This window comes from Saimiri boliviensis, chromosome 1 (genome assembly GCF_048565385.1).
Source record: "Saimiri boliviensis isolate mSaiBol1 chromosome 1, mSaiBol1.pri, whole genome shotgun sequence".
Taxonomy (NCBI): domain Eukaryota; kingdom Metazoa; phylum Chordata; class Mammalia; order Primates; family Cebidae; genus Saimiri; species Saimiri boliviensis.
This window is the reverse complement of record NC_133449.1, coordinates 5755770-5780467: the sequence shown is the minus strand read 5'-3', so window position 1 is coordinate 5780467 and position 24698 is coordinate 5755770.

The following is a 24698-nucleotide window of genomic DNA, read 5'->3' as shown; positions in this document are numbered from 1 at the left end:
TCTATGTCATCTTCCCTCTGCACGTCTGAGTTTATACATGCCGTGTTCCTCTATGCGTTTCCTCTTCTTAAAAGGACACCAGTTATATTGGATTAAGGGCCAATCCTACTCTATTATGACCTCCTCTTAACTAATTATAACTACAATAACCCTATTTTCAAATACGATCACATTCTGAGGCACTGGTGGTTAGGACATCCACGTGTCTTTATGAGGGAAACAATTCAATCCATAGAAGGCTACCTGTGCCCCGGTTGGTTCTACTTCCCATTTGACAACTAGGATCATTCACAGATATGATGTATACCAGTCAGATAAATACCTTTGTCAGTGGGTTGTCAGAAAAAATGGCAAGCAAATATGTCTGTAACTCATCCTATTGGCACTAATTATAAGCCAGGCTATAATCAACATATCTCATTTTACTAATGCTAGGATAACTTACATACATAATAAATTTCTCACTGCTGTATGAACTGAGTTCTCCCTAACTTTTTTAAACTTGGAAGAAGACTAATACTTTTAAAATTGAGCTGGCATTCAAAGTCTACAGGAATCTCTATAAATTTGCTTTCCAGCGTTATAAAATGATGTGTCCTCAGCATATTCCTCTGTTTCTTGATGTGGAATTGCATGTGCTTGCCAGATCCCAAGCAACCAAGTCCAATATTACCCCTTCCCATTTACCCTGGGACTCTCCCAGGGAATCCTCAATGGTTTCCAGGTGGATACGGGAATGGGTACCACTGACTAACCAGAAGAAACTCCACCTATTGTTGTTAACGTTAATGAATCATGATTCTCAGGACATTTTGATCCAGTCTTGTCTTTGCACCCAGAATTGATTTATCTCAGAAGATGAATTGATGCTGACTCAATTCTTCACGCCCAAACCATCATCTCAGTATGTTCATTTTTCATAGACAATCTGTGTCACAGGGGCTGGAATGTCCATTTCAGTGTGAATGCAAATTTATTTTATATAGGTTGAGCTACACAGGAAGCAAAGTCTAAAACTGTCTTAGCAAGACTGGAAACTAAGGGAGGGAAGACACTTGGCACTTCAGTTATTATGTTATGAAAGTCTGGAACAGCCACCCTCTTAGATTGTTTCCTATAAAAATGGATAATAAAATAACAAGCATTATTGACATTTATTACAAAGTTACTGTGTGTTAAGCATTATACTACGTGTTTTTTGGACATTAACATTTTTTAGTTTTCTCAACAATGGTATGAAGTAGATATTACTGTTTTTGTTTTACAGACGAGGACACAGACAGGTGAAGTACCTTGCTCACTATTTACTGTTAATGAGAGGCAACCCCACAATGAAAACTCTCATCAGCTGGTTTCCAAAAGCAAAACTCTTTTTTTTTTTTTTTGAGACAGAGTCTCACTGTCGCTCAGGCTGCCCACTGCAGCCTCTCTCACTGCAATCTCTGCTCACTGCAACCTCTGCCTCCTGGCTCAAGTGATTCTTCTGCCTCAGCCTACCGAGTAGCTGGGATTACAGGCATCCACCACCACGTCCAGCTAATTTTTGTATTTTTAGTAGAAATGGGGTTTCACCATGTTGGCCAGTCTAGTTTCAAACTCTCGACCTCAAATGATCCACCCGCCTGGGCCTTCAAAAGTGCTGAGATTACAGGCATGAGCAACCTTAACCGGCCTCAGAAGCCAAACTCATAATCAGCCTGTTACTTCGTGTGCAGAAATTCCCTTCCCTTGTCAGTGGGAGATCCACACCACTGGCTGCTTCCCTTTGCCAGTCTCTGATTCTACATTTCTCTGCTGATTTCAGGTCCCGTACTTGACAAACACTAATTAGTTAATATCCATGATTGGTCCAAAGAGAAGTGTTATTATTCTTCTTTCTGGCTTGAAAGACATTTTGTTTTTCATGTTGGTGCTATGAAAGGAAAGTAAATCTCAGGACCCCAAATTCACTAAGCCAAAGGCAGAAGTCAAGCTGTAAATGGGGTCAGGCAAACTGGCCTCCGATTTGGTTCCTAAGTAACATGGCTACAAAGATAAAAGGCTACATACCTCCCCCGCATTTTGCCCAGAAGCAAATTCCTTGTGGTCCCCAAGATCTTTACCGTAAAATATTTCTGCTAAAGTTCACCACGTTCACCATGGCAATGTAAACTGACAGCTTACCTTCACAGGTGCGGGGACATAGGATGGGACCCAGTCATCCCTCTGCTAACTGGAGCCAGATGCGTATCTGATTGCTTCCACTGCTCTATTGTCTACCTTACCTTTTTTTTAAAAAAATATTTATTTATTTATTTTTTATGTATTTTATTGCACTTTAGGTTCTAGGGTACATGCGAAGAACATGTAGGATTGTTGCGTAGGTACATACATGGCAATGTGGCTTGCTGCCTCCATCCCCATCAACTATATCTGGTATTTCTCCCCACGTCTTCCCTCCCCAACCCCCTACCCCTCCGCTGTCCGCCCCCCAGACCCCCACAGCAGACCGGTGTGTGATGCTCCCCTCCCTGTGTCCATGTGTTCTCATTGTTCAACACATCTACCTTATCTTATATAAAAATGCAGATTCCCTGAGCCAGACAAAGGCATGAATGACCATTTTCCCCATCAACCCTCACATGAAAATTGTGTATTTCCCAAATACCCACCTTTTCCTCTTTAAATTTTGAAGCCCTCAAAATCATCTTTAGAGAAAAGCATAGACTTATCTTCTAGGCATGTATCTTTAACTTTGGAAAGAAAATCTCTTAAAATGAGTGTGACTCGCTTTGGTCATTTTCTGATTTACAGTGCATGACACAAAATAGATTTCTTTGCTCAATGACTGGTAGTAAGAAGTGCCAAAAGAAAAATGAAATTAGCATCAGAGTCCATGGCGTGAAAAGGAAAGCCATGTTAGATAGGATGGTTGTGGAGATGATATCTGAATTTAAACCTAAACTAAGTGGGAGGAGATGTGGAAACAGCTGGAGCAAAGCATCTTAAGGTGCCCAAGGAACCACAGTGAGTGTGTCACTCAGAGTGGGAAAGGATAGTAATTAATTAATTAATTATTGCGACAGGGTCTTGCTCTGTTGCCCAGGCTGTAGTGCAGTGGCAGGATCTCGGCTTACTTGCTCTGCTCCTGGGTTCAAGCAATTCTCCTGTCCCAGCCTCCCAAGTAACTGGGACTACAGGTGCCCACCACCATGCCTGGCTAATTTTTATAACTTTCTGCCGAATATTTAAAGAAGAATTAACACGACCCTTCACAAACTATTTTAAAAAATAGAAAAGGAGGAAAATCTTCTCCTATTCTGAGGCAAGTATTACCCTGATCTCAAGAATAGACAAAGGCACCACAATACAAGAAAACTACAGATCAATATTTCTTAAAAGTGTAGATGAACTGCAATAATCTTCAACAAAATATTATCAAACCAAATCTAGCACGATACGTAAAGGATGAAATATCATGAAAACTAACTGATATTTAACACAGGAATGCAAGATTGGCTCAACAATATCAAAGTTAAGCAATGTAATATGCTATATAATAGAACAAAAGAAAAATATCACATGATAATCTCAACTGATGCAGGAAAGAGTGACATTACCTTTTTTCACCAGAAAAACGTTCACAAGGAATTGAAGAAAACTTCCTCAACTTGATAAAGAATATCTTTTAAAAAACCTCACAGTTAACATCATACTTTATGGCAAAAGACTGATTTTCTCCTAAATTAAAAACAAGATGAGATTTCCACTATCACCACTTATGTTAAATATTGTACTGGAGGCTCCAGCTCGAGCAATTAGCAAGAAGAGGAAATAAAAGTCATACATACTGAAAAAGAATAAAGACCTTTTGTGCAGATAGTATAATCTTTAATATAAAACTTCCTAAAGAATCCACAAAAAAATATTATAACTAATGAATGAATTCAAGGATGCAAAATACATGATAAATATAAATTATAGTTCTATACATTAACAAGGAACAGTTGAAACATGAAGGTAAGAAAAATATTTTATTTATAATAGTATAAAAAGTCATTAACATAAAAATTACCAAGTAAAGTACAAGTCTTATACATTGAAGACTACCAAAATAAATGCCTGAATTAAAGAATACCTAAACAAATTTAGAAAAGTATCCCTTATTCATAGATTGGAGAACACAACATTGTTAAAATCCCACACTGTCTACAGAGTATTTTTTTTTTTTTCCCGAGACGGAGTCTCGCTCTGTCACACAGGTTGGAGTGCAGTGGCAGGATCTTAGCTCATTGAGACCTCGGTCTCCCAGGTTGAAGCGATTCTCCTGCTTCAGCCTCCTGAGTCGCTAGGACTATAGGCGCCCCCCACCACATACAACTAATTTCTGTAATTTTGGTAGATACAGGGTTTCATCGTGTTGGCCAGGTTGGTCTCAAACTCCTGATCTCAGGTGATCTGCCCACCTTGGCCGCACAAATGCTGCGATTACAGGCATGAGCCACTGTGCCTGGCCTTGACTACAGATTTAATGAAACCCCTATATAAATTATAGCTGACTTTTTGTATAAATTAACAAATGAATCCTAGGATTCATATGAATATGCAAGAGACCCAGTATAGCCAAAGAGTCTGTAAGTGAATAAAGTGGAAGAACTCATATTTTCACAACTTAAACAATGTAATCCCAACACAAGGATAGATATACAGATCAGTAGAATGGAACCGAGAATCCAGCAGGAAATCTTTCTGTTTATGATGGATTCATTTTTAACAAGGCATCAGCAAAACTCAATGGGAAAAAAAGAGTCCTGTTAAGGAACAATGCCAGAAAACGGAATACCCACATAAAGGTAGATTAAGTGGGATGTCTATTTCACACCATATAAAAAACTCCAAGCTGCTCATAGACTTAACTATAGAACTAAATCTGTAAAACTCACAGCAGGAAACATAAGAGTAAAACTTGTTGATCTTGATTTAGGTAATAGTCACCTAAATATAATACCAAAAGATCAAGTGATTAAAAAAAACATAGATAACGTTTATCTTTACCAAAATGAGAAATATTTGTGCTTCAAAATACACCTTCGAAAAGTGAAAGGACAATTCACAGAATGTGAGGAAAATATTTGTAAACCATGCAATGATATAGGATTGTATCCAGAACGTGTGTGTGTGTGTGTGTGTGTGTGTGTTTGTGTGTGTATAAAATCCAGAACATAGATTACATCCAGAATATAGATTGTGTCCAGAACATACACACACACACACACACACACACACACACACGTAAATTCTTACAACTGAACAATAAAATGAGAATCTATTTTTAATGAAAAAAGGATCTGAGTACACATGTTTTCACAGAAAAACAGATAATAGAAATGGCACAAAGGTGAAGAAGTTGGAACTCCCAAATATTGCTAATATGAGAGCAGAATGGTAGTTATTTCGGAAAATACATAATCAGTTCCTCAAAATATTAAACAGAGTTCCCATACTACTCAGTATTCCACTCCTAGTGGTATACCCGATAATTGAAAACATATGTTCATATAAACACTTACACGAAGAGAGTCACAGCAGCGTTATTCCTGAGAGTCCCAAAGGAGATGCAACCCAAATGTCAATCAACTGATGAACAGGTAAATAAAATGCTGTATATTCATAAAATGAAAACTCTTTATGTAGCCCTGGGAAGGAATGGAGTAATGATACACGCTTCAGTATGAATGAGCCTTGAAACATTATGCCAAGTGAAAGAATCAGAAACAAAATGGTCACATAGTGTATGATTCCATTTATATTTTATATATCTAATATACATAAAATCTTCTTGTATTTATATATAAAACAAATCAAAACAAGAAGTATGTTAGAGGTTGCCTGGGGTGTGGTGGGGGAGAATGAAGAACAACTTCTCATGGGTATGAGGTTTCTCTGGGGGTGATGAAAATGTTTTGAAATTAAATAGCGGACAACTTTGCAAAAACTATAATAAAAACACTGAATTTTTAACATCAAAATAAATTATAGGGTTTATAATTAACAAGTTAATGAAAAATTTTGGCACTACAAGAACACAGCCTTTTATTAGCTCACGATTCTGTAAGGATAGCCGTGATACAGCTGAGTTCTCTGCTTAGGATCTCATAAGGCCAAATTCAAGGTGGCCTCAGGCTGTGCTCTGTCCTCTCCAACCTCTTCTATGCTAGTTTTCGTAGTTGGCGGAATTCAGTTGCTTAGAAAGGAATAGCACTGTGGTCACTGTGTCTTTTCCTGCTGTCAACCAGAGGCCACTCTCAGTTCCCAAGGGCCACCCACATTCTCTGCCACTTGGTTCTCTTCATTTCAAAACCAGAAATGGGTAAAATCTTCCTTGTGAAAAGCTCTTGCATGCTTCAAACCTCCTTATTTGGGATGAACCTGATTAGGTCAGTACTGTGCAGGACAATCTCCCTTTTTATTAAAGCTGACTGTGTTCTATAACCTGCCCTCTTTGTGGGAATGATATTCCATCCCATTCGCCGTCCCAGAGATTGTACCTTGTGTGTACACGTCGGGGTGATTGCCTGCATGGGCATCTTATCCTTCTGCCAATCACTAGCTGCTTACTTAAAACCCTCCTGGTTTTATGCTCCTCCCACCCTGTTTTTCTCTTCAGCATTTCTCTGTGTACACTCTTTAGCACAGTCACACAGTCTAGCAAGAGGCAGCAACTCTGGTAAGACGCTAGTGGTGTCTTCAGACTAAAATCCAAAGGCGTCGGAACCACGCCACTCACCCTCACTCTCAATGTGCTCGACATTCCTTTTCCCATGTGCTCTAGGCATCGTGCTAAATGTCCAAGGCTTCCAGGCATGCTCCCTATGATTGTTCTAGAACTCTCAGTCTTATTTTCTATATTTGGAAATGCAACCCTTAGAAGAATTATGTGTGTTTATGTGTATGTGATAGAGATAACATGTGTGTGGGTGAGAAAGATGGAGATGACTGACAGAAACATTGCTTTATTGCTGCTATCGCTTCAAGCGATTCTGCTCAAAAATGGGAAATAACATGAAAATCAATAGAACATAATAAAAGTCATCACCGAAGTGAAGAACGCTGCAGCACAGCAGGCGCATTTCCTGGAATGCTGGTAATTTCTTTCCCTGTTTTCTCTCTCTGCTCTCCACAATATGCCTAGCTTCTGAAAACCCAAGGGGCGGGGTGAGCCTTAATTGCAGCCACATGAAGCCTTGGAGGGCTTGGCTTATTGACACGGCCTCCCTGCAAGAAGCAGAGGCACCGGCCAAACGATTATAATTGACCCAGACAGCAATCACAGAACATTTTGGCTTTGCAAAGTAGTTTCATTCACCAGTCATGATATAAGATAAAAACTGTGGGCCTATGGATTGTTTTCAAAGAAATGTTCTTACCTATTTGGCAAAAACATAGTTGGGTTAACTTTTCTCACCTACGTAATATAAGGAGATGAAATTCACCCTTGTTTTGTAAGTCGAATGTAAGAGATATGCATTTTTGAAATGTGTGTTTGCTTGCATAAGAATCTGATTTTAATAAATAACATGATACTTTTATAGATTATTGTTATTTTTTAATTTTGCTATGTGCCAGTCAGAAGATTTTATTTGGGATACATTGTAAAAACCCTAAAACAACTCTTTAAGATGCATTTAATCTTTATTCTTTTACGGATCAGAAAAGTGCAGCTCTCTAGGTGGAGTCGCTAAAAGTTAAGTGAACTGTAGGGCCTTCAATTTGCATTGACTGCTCTTCACTTTCCGCAGCACCACGGGACTCTGTTATTCACTGAGACACTGGCACATTGCTTTCCCATGAACTTTAATAAGACAATGCTGGATTTTATCAAAGAAACATTTTACAAATTTATTATTGCACATTCTTTGCCTAGTGGAAAAAAAATCTCTAACTAAAGATACCTTGAATCGTTTTGTAATACAGAATACTAAGCATGTGAAATGAGTGCGTTCCTACCAAAACCATCCGACTGCATATATTGCACTAGGAGTTGAGCATTTTCTTTCTAAGGAACCATTTCAGAATCTTTTCAGAACAGGTTTTGACAACAATAAGTGTAACCAATTATCCAATAATTGTGCCCATCTTTAGAGCTTTAACTATGGTCATTAAACCAAATACCCAGGTGACAATTATCTCAGTTTTTTTTAAAGGGTAGCTAGACTCATCCTCTGTAGCAATTGCTAAGAAGTCATCAAAGCTTGTTCCAAGATCTTTGATATGTCACCCGTCTTTGAACTTTAAAACTGAGGAGACTAGCAATTGATCAAAGCTAGAAATAGGGGAAGGTCAGGGTGTGCCATGCCTAGGAATGAACACTACATTAGCACCAGTGATGGAGATGGTCTTGGTGTCACAAGGAAAGGGCAGGTGTCTGTGGAGAAAAGAAACTGCAAGCTAATTCACTCCTTAACTCCAGCATGGAAATAAGCTGCCAGCACTTTCAGGAGCTAACTCAGGCAGACACCTGCTTTCTTCTGAGGTGGAGCAGGAAGAGCTCTCAGGAGGTTCCTGGATTTTACTTGGGGTAGGGGTGAGGGTGCCTGCATTGTCATAGAGAGATGTTTGCATTGTTCTTGGGTGGCTGCATTTCATTGGGAGGTATGCGTTTCCCTTCAAAGATGTCTGCATTTCCATTAGGAGAGGCCTACATTGCCAGATTTTAGAACAGCAAGAATGCCTGGTAGTTCTTACTGGCAAGGGGAGACTCCCAGGAAACCAGCTGAACCAAAGATGGTGGATCACCCATAGCAGGAACAAACATGCTTTTCAATAACAGGAGAGCAGGAAGAAGACAAGGGTCAGTTATGCCTTAAACCTGCAGCAGGTGCTCTTAGGGTGAACCAGCCAGCATTTTGGAACCTGCACACAGAAGTCACTAATCGCACACAACATTGCCCTTGCAGCCACTCCTTTAGAGGTATTATAGGTAATACCCAGAAAATGTAATGTAAGATGAAACCTAAGAGCATATTATACTCTGCTTTCCTCTGAAGGCTGCAGAGCCTGAAACAGACATAGACTGTGCGATTGTGATCATTTTAAACAAATACGTGAGATGAAAGTATTGACTTACACTAGCCTGAAATTTTTAATAACTAAAAATGAGTTTATTTTCATGACTGAATTTGATCAAAAAGCTTCTAAAACTACCCCTTCAGGGATATCAGAAACAAATAAAAAACAATGAATTTTGTTTGAAAATGGCAATGAGAGAAAAATAAACTTTCTTAACTTGTCTGTCGAGTTCAGTTCATGCAATGTATCAGTTACAGATAGCCATGAAGGCACACACATATATTTAAGTAGAGAATGCTGTAATATAAATAGTGTGTGAGGAATATTGCCCTCTAGAATTGGGCTTCATTTAAAAAAGAGACATCATCCTTATCTACGTCTATTGACAGTGTTCCTTCTTTTCGCCTTCCATTTCTAGCCTCTCTACTCTTTCGTATTTCCCTAATCTATATTCAGTCCAGAATATTGAGTTCCTGCTATGTATTCAGCACTATATTATGGAATATGCAGGAACACAAAAGCATCTGTCCACAGGAAATATGATGAGAGCTTGGCTCAAAATAATGATTACTTAATAAAAATAAAAGATGCAGTAATCTTATTATTTTTTTCAAAGGCTTTGGTTTTAAAAGAATACCAAATCTTCAAAATACTTTTTAAAGTCATTTTACTGATGAAATACATTTGAGAGCGAGGCTAATTGGGTTTATTATGCAAAAAACCTGATCATTAAAGCAACAGAAAAATAAAAGGAAAAGGAATGCTTTGGTGAATCTACGCTTCTTTAAAGGCAGTGATTACCTTTTTTTACTAAAAAAAATTAACATCATTACAACTGTGTATGAGGAGAAGTATGTTCTAGGAGTTAAGAGCCGTAGGTTTTAATCTTAGCTCTGCTTTAGCTGTCTCTTGATCTTAGATAATTTTTTAACATCTTTGAGCCTACTTTCTCATCTGTGACCAGCAGCTCTAAATCTAAACGTATTCTCTCAGATTTTCAGAGTAGGAAAGCAGTTTAATTTCCTGTTTTGCAATCTACATATTTTAATGCTTATGTTGGGTCTTTTCCATGACAATTCCAGGAGGTAAGCAGATTCACTCATATCAAGTCTCCTACTGCATCTTTTCCAAAAGATAAACTGAATTTTAGGGTAACAGATGTTTGCTTATTATAGGAAGACAATGCTATGAAATTCAGGCAGCTTGGTACATTTGTTTCCAAGCAGGAGAATTTAAGACATTTTGAATATTTGTAAAGTGTCAGTGGTTCTGGCTGGACAAGATACAGCCTTTGTCCATTATATTTTTCTCTTTGGCATGAGATCACCATAGCAATGGTCATTTAGAGAAAGGTAAACTCAGTAGAGGCTATATGAAGGATACCTACCACTGTCAAAAAATATGGCTATTTTTAATGAGGCATGATCTTTTCACTTGAAGTTGCATTTTACCGGCAGGGAAACTTTTTTCAGATTGTTATTCTCTGGGTTCTGCAGGTTAGCTAGCTAAACTCAAATGTGATTGGCATGCAGAGTCCCTTAAAACTGTCAGGCCACCTTGCAATTAGGCATAATGCCACTCTAACAGATGGCGTGAATGATGCCAGCCAGCCAATACGTATCAGCATTGAACATTCAGAGAGAATTTCCTCTTTCAGAATGTCAGAATGTGGGCCTATGGCAGCAATACAGCATTTCACATAAAACACACATTTTAGACAGAATAATACTGCTTTTATATAGGGCTAGATATAGAACCAGAGAATCATAGACTCAGTCTCTCAGGGTTAAAAGGCAGTGTAAAGCCAATGAATTTTAATCCCCACATGATGCTTCATCCATTCATTCGCTTATTCAATAAATATTAAATATCTGTAATGAGTTAGGTACTGTCTAACTATCTGCCCGACCACTGGGCCATAACATCACCTGGCCTAAATCCGCCATCAGAAAACTCCCTACTGTTACACTCACTATCTGAATTATCCTCCACAGAATAATTGAAATACTGACCACAGCCTACAGCATCCAGACCCAAATCTATGGCTCCCCTTATAATTGGTTCTAAGATATCCGACAATAAATGCTTTCAGTGGAGTTGCAAAATTCTCTGATGCTTCTGCTTGAAATATGAATGTGACTCAATATTTGATGTTATTATCTTCTAACTCAAATTAATGTTTATGAAACTCAACAGGCCTTGCAATTCTCAGAGAGAGAATGAAAAGCCTGTAGTTTTGAAAATGTCCTCACTGTGACCTTGTATGGTGACATGACATAAGAAGCAGCAATTTCTGCATCAGATGTGGTTTAGGTAAAAGAACATACATGTTCTAGCTGAGTGGAGCTATTTTGCTCTTCTTGGGCTCCATATGCTGCAAAGTGGAGAATCGACAGTAGTGGAGATCATAGTATGTGGATAGCACAAAGCAGAGATATGAAGATGTGTAATTCACATCTCCTTTCTGTGGCAAACATATTTCATAAGCGTTGTGAACAAACCAACCACCATAGGATGTAATTAACTATGAAATGTGGAGAGTTCATATTCTAATAGGTAAATAGTCCATATTGCTATTGGACTATTCACTATATTCACCAGGGTGAATCAACTTGCTCAGAAAATACTTCAGGAATAAAGCAGAAACTTAAAATATTAAAGATGGAAGAAACCTGATGATTAGATGTAGGTGTGTCTGTCTAGGTCTGAAACATGGTGCATCTCTGTGTAGAAAAGTCCCTGAAAGAAAACTCCCTGAACGGTTTAACCTAAACCTATAGTATGCCTTAAGCCATTTGGGCTGCTATAACAAAATAACAATGCCACGTGTTTTCACTTATAAGTGGGAGCTGAATGATGAGAACACGTGGACACCTTGGGGGAAACCACACATATTGGGCCCCGCCAGAGGGTGTGGGGTGGGAGGAGGGAGAGCATCAGGAAGAAGAGTTAAGGGATGCTGGGCTTCGTACTTCGGTTACGGGATGATCTGACAGTGCGTCAAAGCACCATGGGACATTTTTACCTGTGTAACAAGCCTGTGCCTTCTGTGCATGTACTCCTGAACTTCAGAGTGTGGGGGAAAAAAAAACTCTGGGCAATTTATAAAAAACTGAAGTTTATTGCTCACAGTTCTGGAGGCCAGAAAGTCCAAGATCAAGGTGCTGGCAGGTCCAGTGTCTGCTGAGGACCTGTTCCTCATAGACGGTGCCTTCTATGTGTCCTCACATAGAGAAACAGCAAAAGGGCTTTTTCAGGACTCGACTATAAGGACACTACTGTCATTTATGATGGTGGAACCCTAATGACCTAATCATCTTCTAAAAGCCCCACCTCCCAATAGCACCACATTGGGTATTCAGTTCCAACAAGTGTCATGGAGGGACACAAACCCTGAGACCACAGTAGGGACCACGCGCCAAGGCGATGGAACAGAACTGAACGGGATGGATCAAAGGAACGATTGTGAGGAAGAATGGCCCTCAACAGAAGTTATTTCAGAATCACCAAGGATTCCTTCCAAATACACACACTTAGATTTGGCCGCCTCCTTCTGCACCTTTCTGTGGTGTTGCTACAGCATGTATTAGACTATTGGAAGACAAAAAGAGGGAATTGAGCCATATTCTCCAAGGCACCCTGATGGCCCCAACGCTATCCATGCCCTTTTCTCCTCTGTCTACTCTCTCCACGTAAAGCCAGGGTAAGAACCATCGAAGCAAGCAAGGGTCTTCTTCTCAGTTGCTCCACAGTCCAGACCCCATGGGTAATGCTTGATCTCCTGGAGAGGTTTAATCCTTGAGATCCGAATGACATTATGTCTGTGGTTTGGTATACAGGAAATGGTCTCCTGCAGAAAACACTGGGTGTGGCAGTTTTGGCATGAGTGAGGTGGACATCAACAGTGATGATCATTCAACCACGGGCTGTTGACAGGAGTGCATTCTCCTTTATTGTGGGCATACAGGCTACTTTTGGCATTGAATGGTGTTATGCATTAAACTGCCTCCCCTAAAAATCCACATATTGAAGTCCTAATCCCCACAGCTTATTTGTGACATCATTTGAAAAAAGGATTATTGCCAATGTAGTCAGTTAAGATGAGGTCATGCTTGGGTAAGGTGGGTCCCTGGTCTAATCCTCACAAATGTGGAACATGTGGAGATAGACAGATAGGCATAGATCTGGAAGCCTAGGGCCACGAAGATGGCCAGCAAAACAACAGATGCTGAGAGAATTCTGGAACAGATTCTTCCCCAGAGCCCCCAGTAGGAACCACACCTGCCAACACTTTGATCTCAAACTTCTAGCCTCCACACTTCTGAGAAATAAGTTTCTGTTGCTTAAGCCCCCAATTTGCGGTTCTTTGTTACAGCATCTCAAGCAAAGTAATGTAGATGGCAAGGGAGGCATTTCTGTCATCCACCAACTAGAACCAGAGGGGAATGGCAGATGCTCCATGCAATCCAAGGGGATTGCTTCCAATGTGCCATAGGGCTTCCGATGGGATGGGAGAGACTGTGGATTTTACAGCATGAATGTAGACAGAGCCAGCAAGAAGTACATTAATGGTAATTTTGAATCCTAGTTTTACCAACTGGCTTATATAATCTTGACTTGAAGACATTTATATTCATCTGCTCTGTAATCACCCCAGATTTCTCCCCCACCTCTCACTCCTCTGCCACATTTAATCAGTTTCCAAAGCTCATGAAATCTGTCATGCTAACAGACTTCTTCTCTGACCCTTCTCCAGTCTTGCTGCGCCCACCTTTTGGAGAATGTTATTCCTTCTTGTCTTGGCCAGGTGAAATTATCTCTTGTTCTCTCTGAAGTCAACCTTCCACCTTCTCTCATTTGCCCTTTCAAATGCAATTGCTAAAATTGATGTTGGTTGATCAAGCTTGCTAAACAATACAGGAAAGTCCCAAATCTTTAGCCTGTATCTGAGACTGCTGGGATCTCTTTTCTCTCTGGAATATATAATGGTTAAGAACACAAGCTGTCTGAGATGAATTTCCATTTCTACACTTTCTAGCTCTGTAACCTTGAGTTCTTTATGTAACTAGGAGCACTGGTTCCATCATTAAAATATAAAATAGCGTCAGTGTCTTTTTCTAGGTTTGACGGGCAAAGTGAGTGAGTTTATTCACTATTAAAGAGCATAATTTAACACACAACTGCTTAATAGATGTAGGTTATAATCATCTCATGTTTAAAATCTTTTCACTCCCTCTCTTCTAGCAACTCCAAAATGCTTATATTCCCAGAATGAGCTAAGCTGTATGGTTTCTCAGACTTACAGTGTGTGCTTCCCTGGCCCTTATTTGCCTTGACAACATTGACTTCTCTTTAGAAATTGTCTCGATTACATCTTTGTAATGAATGTTTTCCTGAGCCCTACAGGTGGAATTGACCACGCCCTGGCTGTGACCCAGTATGTTTGTTTCTACAGACTTCTTTCTTGGCACTGAGAATTGACCACCAGAGGGGTTGGCTTATGTTCATCTCCTTTAGGGACCAAGTCTTTGAGTTTGAACAGTTTAGAAGGTTCTCATTACATACTTATTTTTAATCAATACAATTTTACATTTATATTTTATGACCATTAAAGATAAAATCACTATGTTTGTCCTCCACAGCAATTAGCTCCAAACAGCTTGCTGAGTAGATAAATGAATGAAAAATGGATCTGGGAAAATATTCTTATGAACTGTGCTGTGTTCACACATAAAGTAACAGAACCAGGGTAAGCAGCTCAAGCCTTACAACAGTCGGGCCAAGGCCTCTGGCCCCAAATCACATGAAGGCCAATGTAGAAACAGAAAGGAACACATTGGTTATAGAGAAACATAAAATTTACTCACTTACAAGTATCTTGCTTTTGCACCTCTGTTCTCCTCGGTACACAGAATTGACCATCTGATCATCCTCCTTACTCTTTAGAGTATGAGAAAAATACACCAGTTGAGTCAACACTGGATTTTATACATTTTTTGCTTATATTCCAAGAATCTCATGTATCTTTTTTTAAAGAGCCATAGAAAAAAAACTAGACTTCAGGGATTATTGGCTAGTTGAAAAAGCCATCATATCAGAATGGGCATTTATTTCCTCAAGAGAGAGGAAAGCTGTCATCAGCCAATGCTAGTGTGCAGGTATCCTTGCCCACTCCTGGAGTACCTAAGAGGCAGATGGCAACTTAGTGACCAAGCACACAGAGTTCAGGTATTCAGGTATTAGACACAGAAATCTGTATCATTCAGACTCTATTATATCTTCCTGTAACATTACTATAGACCATTCTCATGCTGCTAATAAAGACATGTCCAAGATGCGTAATTTATACAGGAAAGAGATTTAATTGACTCACAGTTTCACGTAGCTGGGGAGGCCTCATAATCATGGCTGAAGATGAATGAGGAGCAAAGTCATGTCTTACATGGTGGCAGGCAAGATAATTTGTGCAGGAAAATTCCCACTTATAAAGCCCTCAGATCTCGTGAGACTTATTCACTACCATGAGAACAGTATGGAGGAAACTGTCCCCATGATTCCATTATCTCCACCTCGCCCCACCCTTGTATGTGAGGATTATTGAAATTCAAGGTGAGATTTGGGTAGGGACATAGAGTCAAACCATATCAATTACGTATTAGCATATACTTCTAATTTGTCGCACTAAACATAATTATAAATATTTGTTAACTTTACTTGAGGCAAGCTTCTCCAACCTGTGGCACACAGATCACATGCAACCCAGGATGGCCTTGAATGCAGCCCAACACAAATTTGTAAACATTCTTAAAGCACTATGCAGTATTTTTTTTTAAAGCTTATCTGCTATCATTAGAGTTAGTGTATTTTATGTCTGGCCCAAGACAATTTTTCTTCTTCTAATATGGCCCAGGAAAGCCAAAAGATTGACCCCCCACAGATTTAAGGTGATAATCTCTCTACTAAAATTCCAACTCCTAAGACAGCCACGAGCTTAGATATGCTAGGTACTATATGTATAAATATAAAAAATATATAAATAAGTAGATTAACATAAAAATTTGCCTCCGGACTCTATCAGGTGTGGTGGGGTGACGGAGGCAGTGAGCTTCTGGCATTTTGTGTTTACTCATTACTGTTACATAAACTAAAATTCAATCCTCAAATGTTCATTGTGTATGTAACTCCTTTCTGTATGCTAAGTAAACTTAAAACAAAGTGTTGGGCAGGTGTCAATTCTAAAACAATGTTCTAGATTTTTGGATTTTCCTTTTATTCAGTCTGGTTCATGGCCTATGTAAGTATTACTTTAAAAGGCACACCTCAGCAACTTAATGACAGATTAAGTAATTTTCAAGGTATTACAAATACAAATGAAATACCATCCTCAAGGACTGAAAGAAATGGTGCAGAATCTATGTTGAATTTCTATATGCTCATTATTATTCAAATAAATTTAAAGAGATATTACATCCCAAGCGCTCAGGATAGTGCCTTACATGTACTGGCAGTTAAGAAGTCCTGTTTTCGGCCAGGCACGGTGGCTCACGCCTATAATCCCAGCACTTTGGGAGGCCGAGGCAGGTGGATCACGAGGTCAAGAGATCAAGACCATCCTGGTCAACATGGTGAAACCCCGTCTCTACTAAAAATACTAAAAAAATTAGCTGGGCGTGGTGGCGCGTGCCTGTAATCCCAGCTACTCAGGAGGCTGAGGCAGGAGAATTGCCTGAACCCAGGAGGCGGAGGTTGCGGTGAGCCGAGATCGCACCATTGCACTCCAGCCTGGGTAACAAGAGCTTAACTCCATCTCAAAAAAAAAAAAAAAAAAAAAAAAGAAGAAGAAGTCCTGTTTTCTTCCCTTTGCAGGAAACTATTTTAATTATTCCCTTTCCATTTCTCTTCATTCTCTTCTTCGCTTCAGCATAAGGTTTGGCTTTTCTGGAGAGTAGCTAAAAGTCCTGTTGAAGTGAGAGCCTTTATTCTAAGATCAAGATCAAATACCCACTTTTTGGTCAAACATTAAGCCTAGTTTCCAGGTATACATTTAAAAGCCAGACAGAGAGAGAATAGCCTGCAGTTTATCCATATTGAAAATGATAGGTTCTGATTCAAATGCAATGTGATTGACATCGTCTATCCACCAATGAATGCAGATTTGATGACCTTGAAATTCCATCTGCTAAGACAATTGTTGGAACTCCGAGTCAAATGTTTCAGGTTTTTTTGTTTTGTTTTGTTTTTGTTTTGTTTGTTTGTTTTAAAAAACAGAATCTCACTCTGTCGCCCAGGCTGGAGTGCAGTGGCGCAATCTTGGCTCACCACAATCTCTGCCTCCCAGGTTCAAGAGATTCTTCTGCCTCAGTGCCCCCCCCCCCGAATAGCTGGGATTATAGGCAAATATTTCAGTTTTAAAAGCATTACCTGTTACTCTCTGTGAGCGTACCTCAATTTGTGAATTATTACCTATTTGAAGACAGAATGAGAAAAATTCTTCTCTTTGGCACTTTTCTTACACTCATCCGATATAGATATATACATACATATATATATATATATAGATATATATATGCATATATTTAAATAAAGACATAAAGACAAAAGAACGTGAGTTTTTGTCAAAGCCTGTATCTGGCTAACAGCCTCAGAAATCAAAGCCTACACCACTGAAAGACGTAATGTAATTTAAAAATCATTGAGGAATTTAAGAGGCATTTACAACAACTACCAGGCCAGTGGAACTAAAGGATTCTATTTTGCATGCATTGGCGTGATGTCTGCCTGAAAATAGATAAGAAGGCCCCTCCCCCGCCTCATTTTCCCTGCAGTAGAGAAATTCCGAGCATGAACATTCAGGCAACAGTGTCATTTTCTTTTTGCTGCTGCTTTGAGATGCTGCTTTTGTAACGGTCCCAACCAAATACTTCTCTCGATGTAACCAACTGAATACTACAACTTGCAGAGGGAAAACAATAAACAGAAAAGGAAGCATCTGTGTGTGCCGAGAGGTACTGGAGATTTCATACGACAGCCTGGATACATTTTTAAAAAGGGGTAAGAAGGATGGCAGAAAAACTTTAAAAACATAGTAGGAGATTAAAAACACACTTGAAGACTGAGCATAGCCCGATTGCTACGGCTGAACGCTGAGTCATGGTGGATCAAGCTCATGTGATCTGGATTATAAGAAGTAAATGACCAAGAACTAAACAAGATGAAAGGGTAGGGATTGATGACGGCCGGCAGGCATCCAAAATCCCAATCAAAAGATGTTTGACATTTCTGTGCAGCTTTTCAACTATCCATCCATTCATTTCTTCATTCATCCATCCATTTGACAAATATACATGAGGCAACTGCTCTCTTCCAGGCATGGTGCTAGGCTGTAGGGAAGAATTTAATGAGTAACACAAAAGTATCCTGCTGTCATGGGGTTTCAGTTCTTGTAGGAGAAGAAGCATCATAAACAAGCAAACAAGTGAAGAAATAGAATATTGTCAGAGTGACAAATGCTTTAAAGTAAAGAAAACAAGGTAAAGCATTAAGGGAAACTCTGGAAACTCCCTTTAGATCATGTGGTCGGGATCATCCTGTGTGGGACAGTAGAGGCCTGACTGCTGAGAAGGAAAATGAGCCACGGGAAGATAAATGAAAGGGAAGATGTTCCCAGGTGCAGAAAAATGGGCACAGAAAAACAGGCACAGAAGTGCTGGGTGGGGACTGCGCTGAGCAATTAGTGACGCAGAGCATTGTTTGGGAGATCCTTGGATTTACAAAGACCTGCATGTGTAAAGATGAGACTTCAAAATGCTTACCAGATCCATACTCAAACTGATTCTGTTGGTGTTTTAATAAAAGAAAAATCTTACATGCATTTATTCAGTGTGTGTTTGTGCCTCACCTACAAAGGCAGACAATAATACTAGACTTATACTTTGCCTCAGCACTAAGTGGTAAAAAGTTTATGCAGCACAGCTCTAGAATGCTGGTGTAGGAAATTTGCGGTCTAAGAATTGTAGTTAGTCAAATTGTTTTATAATATCATCAGATATATAAATGCTTTGAAAAAACAACAACCTGGTACCTTTTGAAAGATAATAGTGTTAGCTGGTATGATGATCACTAATTGGCAAACAAATAAATTCAATTTCTGAGTATTGGGAAGTATTAGGTATTATATAAAAATATACATAATTGGTTAAACAGAAGGTTAACTACAGGCTTAACTCATAGAATTTTTCCTTGGGTGAATTAAAGATTGTCTCAGCAAAACATATCCCATTGAATCGGCCACAGTAAAATCTCTGTCAAACAAATTTTGTTTATGATTGTACTAGAAGTTTAAAAATAAGCAGTTTTAGCATAATTTTTTTCTTGTTATATGAACATTATAATGACACCATAGAAATTTATCAGGAACAGCCTTTTAGGTAATATATACATTAAATTATGATGTCTGATACAAAAATATCACAAGAGTGTGTTCTACTTACTATGGCTATGTGACAAACCACTTAAAATGTAGTGGCTTAAAGCAAAGCCAACATTTATTTGTTTTTCTCAGAAACCTGTGACAGGGGAGAATCTACATGATGGCAGCATCTCTAGGAAGCTGAGCTGGCTCAAGGCTGGGCACTGCTGTGTGTTTAGGTTTGCAGACTCACAGAGCTGGTGTTAATATTGTGAATACCTTGGGCTCCTCAGTTTCTCCACCTCTATGTGGTGTCTCTAGCCTGATAGCAGCAGGGTGACACTCATTATGTGAGAGTTCTGGTCTTCCTATGTGCACAGCCCAAGGGAGGTGTCATGGTTTGAATGCTGGTATCCTCCCAAATTCATATGTTGAAACACTACCCTACCAATATGATGGTATTAGAAGTGAGGGCCATTGAGAGCTAATTAGGATTAGATGAGGTTGTGAGGATAGAGCCCTCATGAATAGAATTAGTGGCCTTAGAAGAGTCAAAACAGAGTTTATTACCTCTTTTGCTCTCTACTTACCATGTGAGAACACAGCCAGAAGGCGGCCATCTGCAAGTCAGGAAGAGAGCCCTCACCAGAATCTGAGCATGCTGGCTCCTGGTCTCAGACTTCCAGCTTCCAGACTGTAAGAATAAATGCTGGCCGTTCCTAAGCCACCCAGCTACAGTACTTTGTTATAGCAACCCCAATGGACCAACACGTCAGAGAAAAAGCAGGAGGAAACCTGTGTGACCTACTCTTGGAGGGTCAGGCAGGCTCCTTTCCACTCTCTTTCACAGAAGGCTCCAGAGAGTCAGCAAACGTTCTGGGAAGAGTGTAAAATTCTATCTGATCAGAGCCCTGTCAAAGGCCTTAAAAGAGTTTTAATATCTTTGGTACTTGGAGAAAAACGTTCAAAGGTAAAATACCCAAATGTAACGCTGACAGGTATTTCTTTTGTCATTTTACTTTTCTCAATTTTCTTAAACATCTTTCTTTTTCTAACAAAAAGAGAATAAAAATTAGAAATGAGACAAATGTGTAAGCCTTTCCTCAATGCTTGCTGCTAATGATTCTCCTACACCCCCTCCCCAGTCTTCTTCATGTATCCTATTTATTTATCATCCAAATCCATGTATTTCTTAACAATAATATACAATCTACAGGCAGTTTGACATAAGCTGATATCAAACCATGAGAAGGTAAAACGTGTAATGGAAAGATGTGTGTTCCCATCTGTCATTCACCAGGTGCATGAACTTGGTAAGTCTATTTAACTCTTTTGAGGCTCCTTACTCATAAAAGGAAACTCAAACCACCTAACTCACTGAAGTATTGTGAGGATTAATCAGATAATTTATATAAAATTGCAAGGGAGTGCATACATACCAAAAGTAGGTACCCAGTAAATGTTGCCTAGATTTAAAGCTTTACCATGCTTCACATAGGCCAAAATGACTTCTGTGTTTTTCCAGGTGATGGATCATTAATGTGGACTCAGCAGAGCAACACATTTGAAACTAGCACAATTGTCTGTTCTTTGCATTCACAGAAAACACACAGCACTAAACATTAAGGCATGACACTAAAAATAAGGCAACCATTTTAGCCATTATACCTCTGCAGTGGAATTTCCTATTTTAGAGCAAAATGGTGTATGTACTTCCATTTGACTGGATAACATGCATCTCCTAATCACCAATTTCAAAAGGTGATAATTAATATGTAGCTTGCAACAAGCTTGATGAGAGAAAAAGCATCTATCAATTAGTCAACATGTCGCTCCAGGTACAGAATGCCAGGAGCCATACTACGCAGGGTGTGCAAAGCCCTTTATATTCCAGCAAAACCAGGCTCATTCTCACTAATGACAAGGGAGCCCATTGTGAGTTAGCAAATTTCACAAATTAGCAAGTAAGAAAAAAAAGGTAGTTAAACGAACTACGGACACTGAATCATGGTATGTGCAGTGTTCATTTATTTTGACAAGTATAATTTAATTTTACTTATTTACGGTGATATTTCATAGTATACTAATGAATGCACTCTTGTCTCTTTGTAAAAGTAATGAAATACCAGTAATATGAGACCTCACTGCTGCTCTCTGTTATGAAATTGCTCCTGACAGGTGAGGTAGGACCACCACAGCTGGGTTTGCACTGGAATGGCAACCCCGTTGGTGGCACAGTGGTGTGAAAGTGAATGAGAATTCACTGAGGGACTAACATCAAGGCTGTGCAAAGTTCATTGCTAAGTTAATACACAAAATTTAAAGAAACATATTAGATAAAAAGGTTTTTTGTTTGTTTGTTTGTTTGAGACGGAGTTTTGCTCTTGTTACCCAGGCTGGAGTGCAATGGTGCGATCTTGGCTCACCGCAACCTCCGTCTCCTGAATTCAGGCAATTCTCCTGCCTCAGCCTCCTGAGTAGCTGGGATTACAGGCGCATGCCACCATGCCCAGCTAATTTTTTGTATTTTTAGTAGAGATGGGGTTTCAGCATGTTGACCAGGATGGTCTTGATCTCTTGACCTCATGATCTACCTGCCTCGGCCTCCCGAAGTGCTGGGATTACAGGCGTGAGCCACCACGTCCGGCCCTGATAAAAAGTTTATATTAGTCTTCTGGTACACTCTAAAACTATTTCTTCTTTGGGAAATTGGAATCACTATTTTTTTAAAGGCATTTTTACTTGCTGAGAAGCATTACTTCTTCAAGAGTCCTATTTCTGTCAAAGAATCTCTCTTCCTTCAAGACAAGAAGGCTGAAAAACTTAGAAATGGCCTTCTCTGTTTCATTTTCTCCCCTATACATTCACTGACAATTCCTCACCATTCTTCTTCTTCTTCTTCTTCTTTTTTAAGACGGGGACTCACTCTGTCACCTAGGCTAGAGTGCAGTAATCATGGCTCACTGCAGCCTTGACTTCCTGGGCTCAAGTAATCCTTCCACTTTAGCCTCCAGTGCAGCTGGGACCACAGGCATGTGCCACCATGCTTAATGTTTCTGCAATTTTTGTAAAAATGGGGTTTACCATGATGCCCAGACTGGTCTCAAACTCCTGGATTCAAGAGATTCACTCCTCTCAGCCTCCGAAAGTGCTGGCATTACAGGCCTGAGCCACTGTACCTGGCTGCCATTTTTTTGTTAGCTTCATTGATGTATCACTGACAAATTAAAATTTTATTTATTTAAAGTGTACAATGTGTTGTTTTGGTATATGTATACATTTTGGAATATCCTCACAACCCAGCTAACTAACACATCTACTGCCTCGCATAGTGACCAGGGAATAAGGCTGTATGCTAGTAGGACAGACACTTTCTAAGGTGTCTGGAAATCACATATCCATTCCCTCCCATGTTAACTTTTGGGACATCACTTGTTTCTGGATCCCTCATACTTCTATGCATGTCTGCTCCAAGTCTACCTTCCTGGTTTTCTTTAAATTTTATTATTGACCAGTATTGTACAGTTGTATCTTGCTACTGTTATTCTCACTGCATATGTACCGGGTCTTTAACTGTCCTGGAATGTTTCTGACTTACCTTTATCCCCGCCCTGACCTTCCTCTTGAACTCCAGGCACTGGTGGGTGGTTAACCAGCCCACTCCTCCTGAGTGTCTCATTGATGTCTCAAACTAAAATTGACTCATACTGAAATCATGATGTCATCTCTAAACAGTGTCTTCTTTTCTGCATTCATTGGTTCGACAACCATTCTCATTTCCATGCAAGGTAGCCAAAGCAGACTCCACTCTCCTCACTCCAGTGACCTGCTCAGCCCCGTTCCTGTGCTTCTTCCATAACCTGAGAATCTGTTATCACTGTGGTAGCCCAGTCTTTCATCATCTCTTTTCTTTTTCTTTGGAGTCCTCTCAACTTGTCTGATTCTTTCCTCCCGTTGAGTCCATCCTTTCACACAGCAATGGAGGGGCACTAGCTTGGTCTCAAGGTTCCTCTTAAAGCTTCTCAGTTGAAATCTTCAGTAACTCCTCAAGTCCTTGAGGAAAAGGTTTTGCTGTAGAATGGGAAGTCCTTTACAATCTTCTAAATTCTGTTTTTCTCCTGCTTCCATTTCTGCTATTCATCCAACAGGTCCTTACACTGCTCAAATGTCACTTTCTCTGAATTCAATTCCTACTTCCAAGACTCATAAACAAGTCTCTTCCAATTCTCACTACGCTGTCCTACAATCATCTGCTACTTGTCTTTCTCCCCAACTGGATTGTGTATTAATGGATCAATTTAGCCCTGGTATTTTTTCCTATTTCTGGCACACAGCAGACACTCAGCATTGGTTATGTGAGTAACCAAATAAATCGATTATATTATTTCATACTTTCCTGATGTAACACCAAGATAAAATAAATTGCTGTCTTTTATCACATATGATCTAGTTTCTGATCTCCCATTGGGACAATATATTTGGCTCTGTGTCGAGCCTACTGGCATCTTCAACCAGGCAGCACCTGGCAAAACAGAAACAAAATAATACAACAGAAGAAGAAGAAGTAAAAACCCAGCCAGAGCCCGTCGCCTCCTCATTCACTGCCTCCTGGATTCAGTATCCCACCATTTAACACTTGAACTTTCAGCTGCTGAGATTTGGAGCGAGGGCACTTAATTAGTCAACAAGACATGACAACATTCTGTTACGGTGAGATTACATACACCTGTGGGTGTTAGGACACACGCAGTAAAACCCAGCAACTTCGGAGACCTGAAAAGAGTGTTATCTTCCAGCAACACATGGGAGAATGTTGCAAGAGATAAAATACGCAAGACGAATGGTGTCTCTAATTGAAAAGCAATGGAAGAATGGAGCTCGTCGAATTCCAAATACATTTCCCCTCCCTGTGTCCCTCGATGAGTATGGCGAGCTGGATTAACAAAGAGTTGTGAATATCTTTAAACGGAGAAAATAATGTGTGTTTCTAAAGGGACTTACTCCAGGGACCATAAACATCTGTGCAGACATCACATCACTGTATTATCATTTCTATTCCATTTATAATTCATTATTTATTCCACAGTATTAATGCAAAATGCATATGTCTTTATTTGTCAAAGGAGGAGAAGAATGTTTAGGAACCATTGGGAATTTCTTTCCACATAATGATGTTTCTAACTAGGGTGGGGCTCAGAGTATAACAGAAAATTGACACTCCACAGATTCAGGGCCAGGTTCC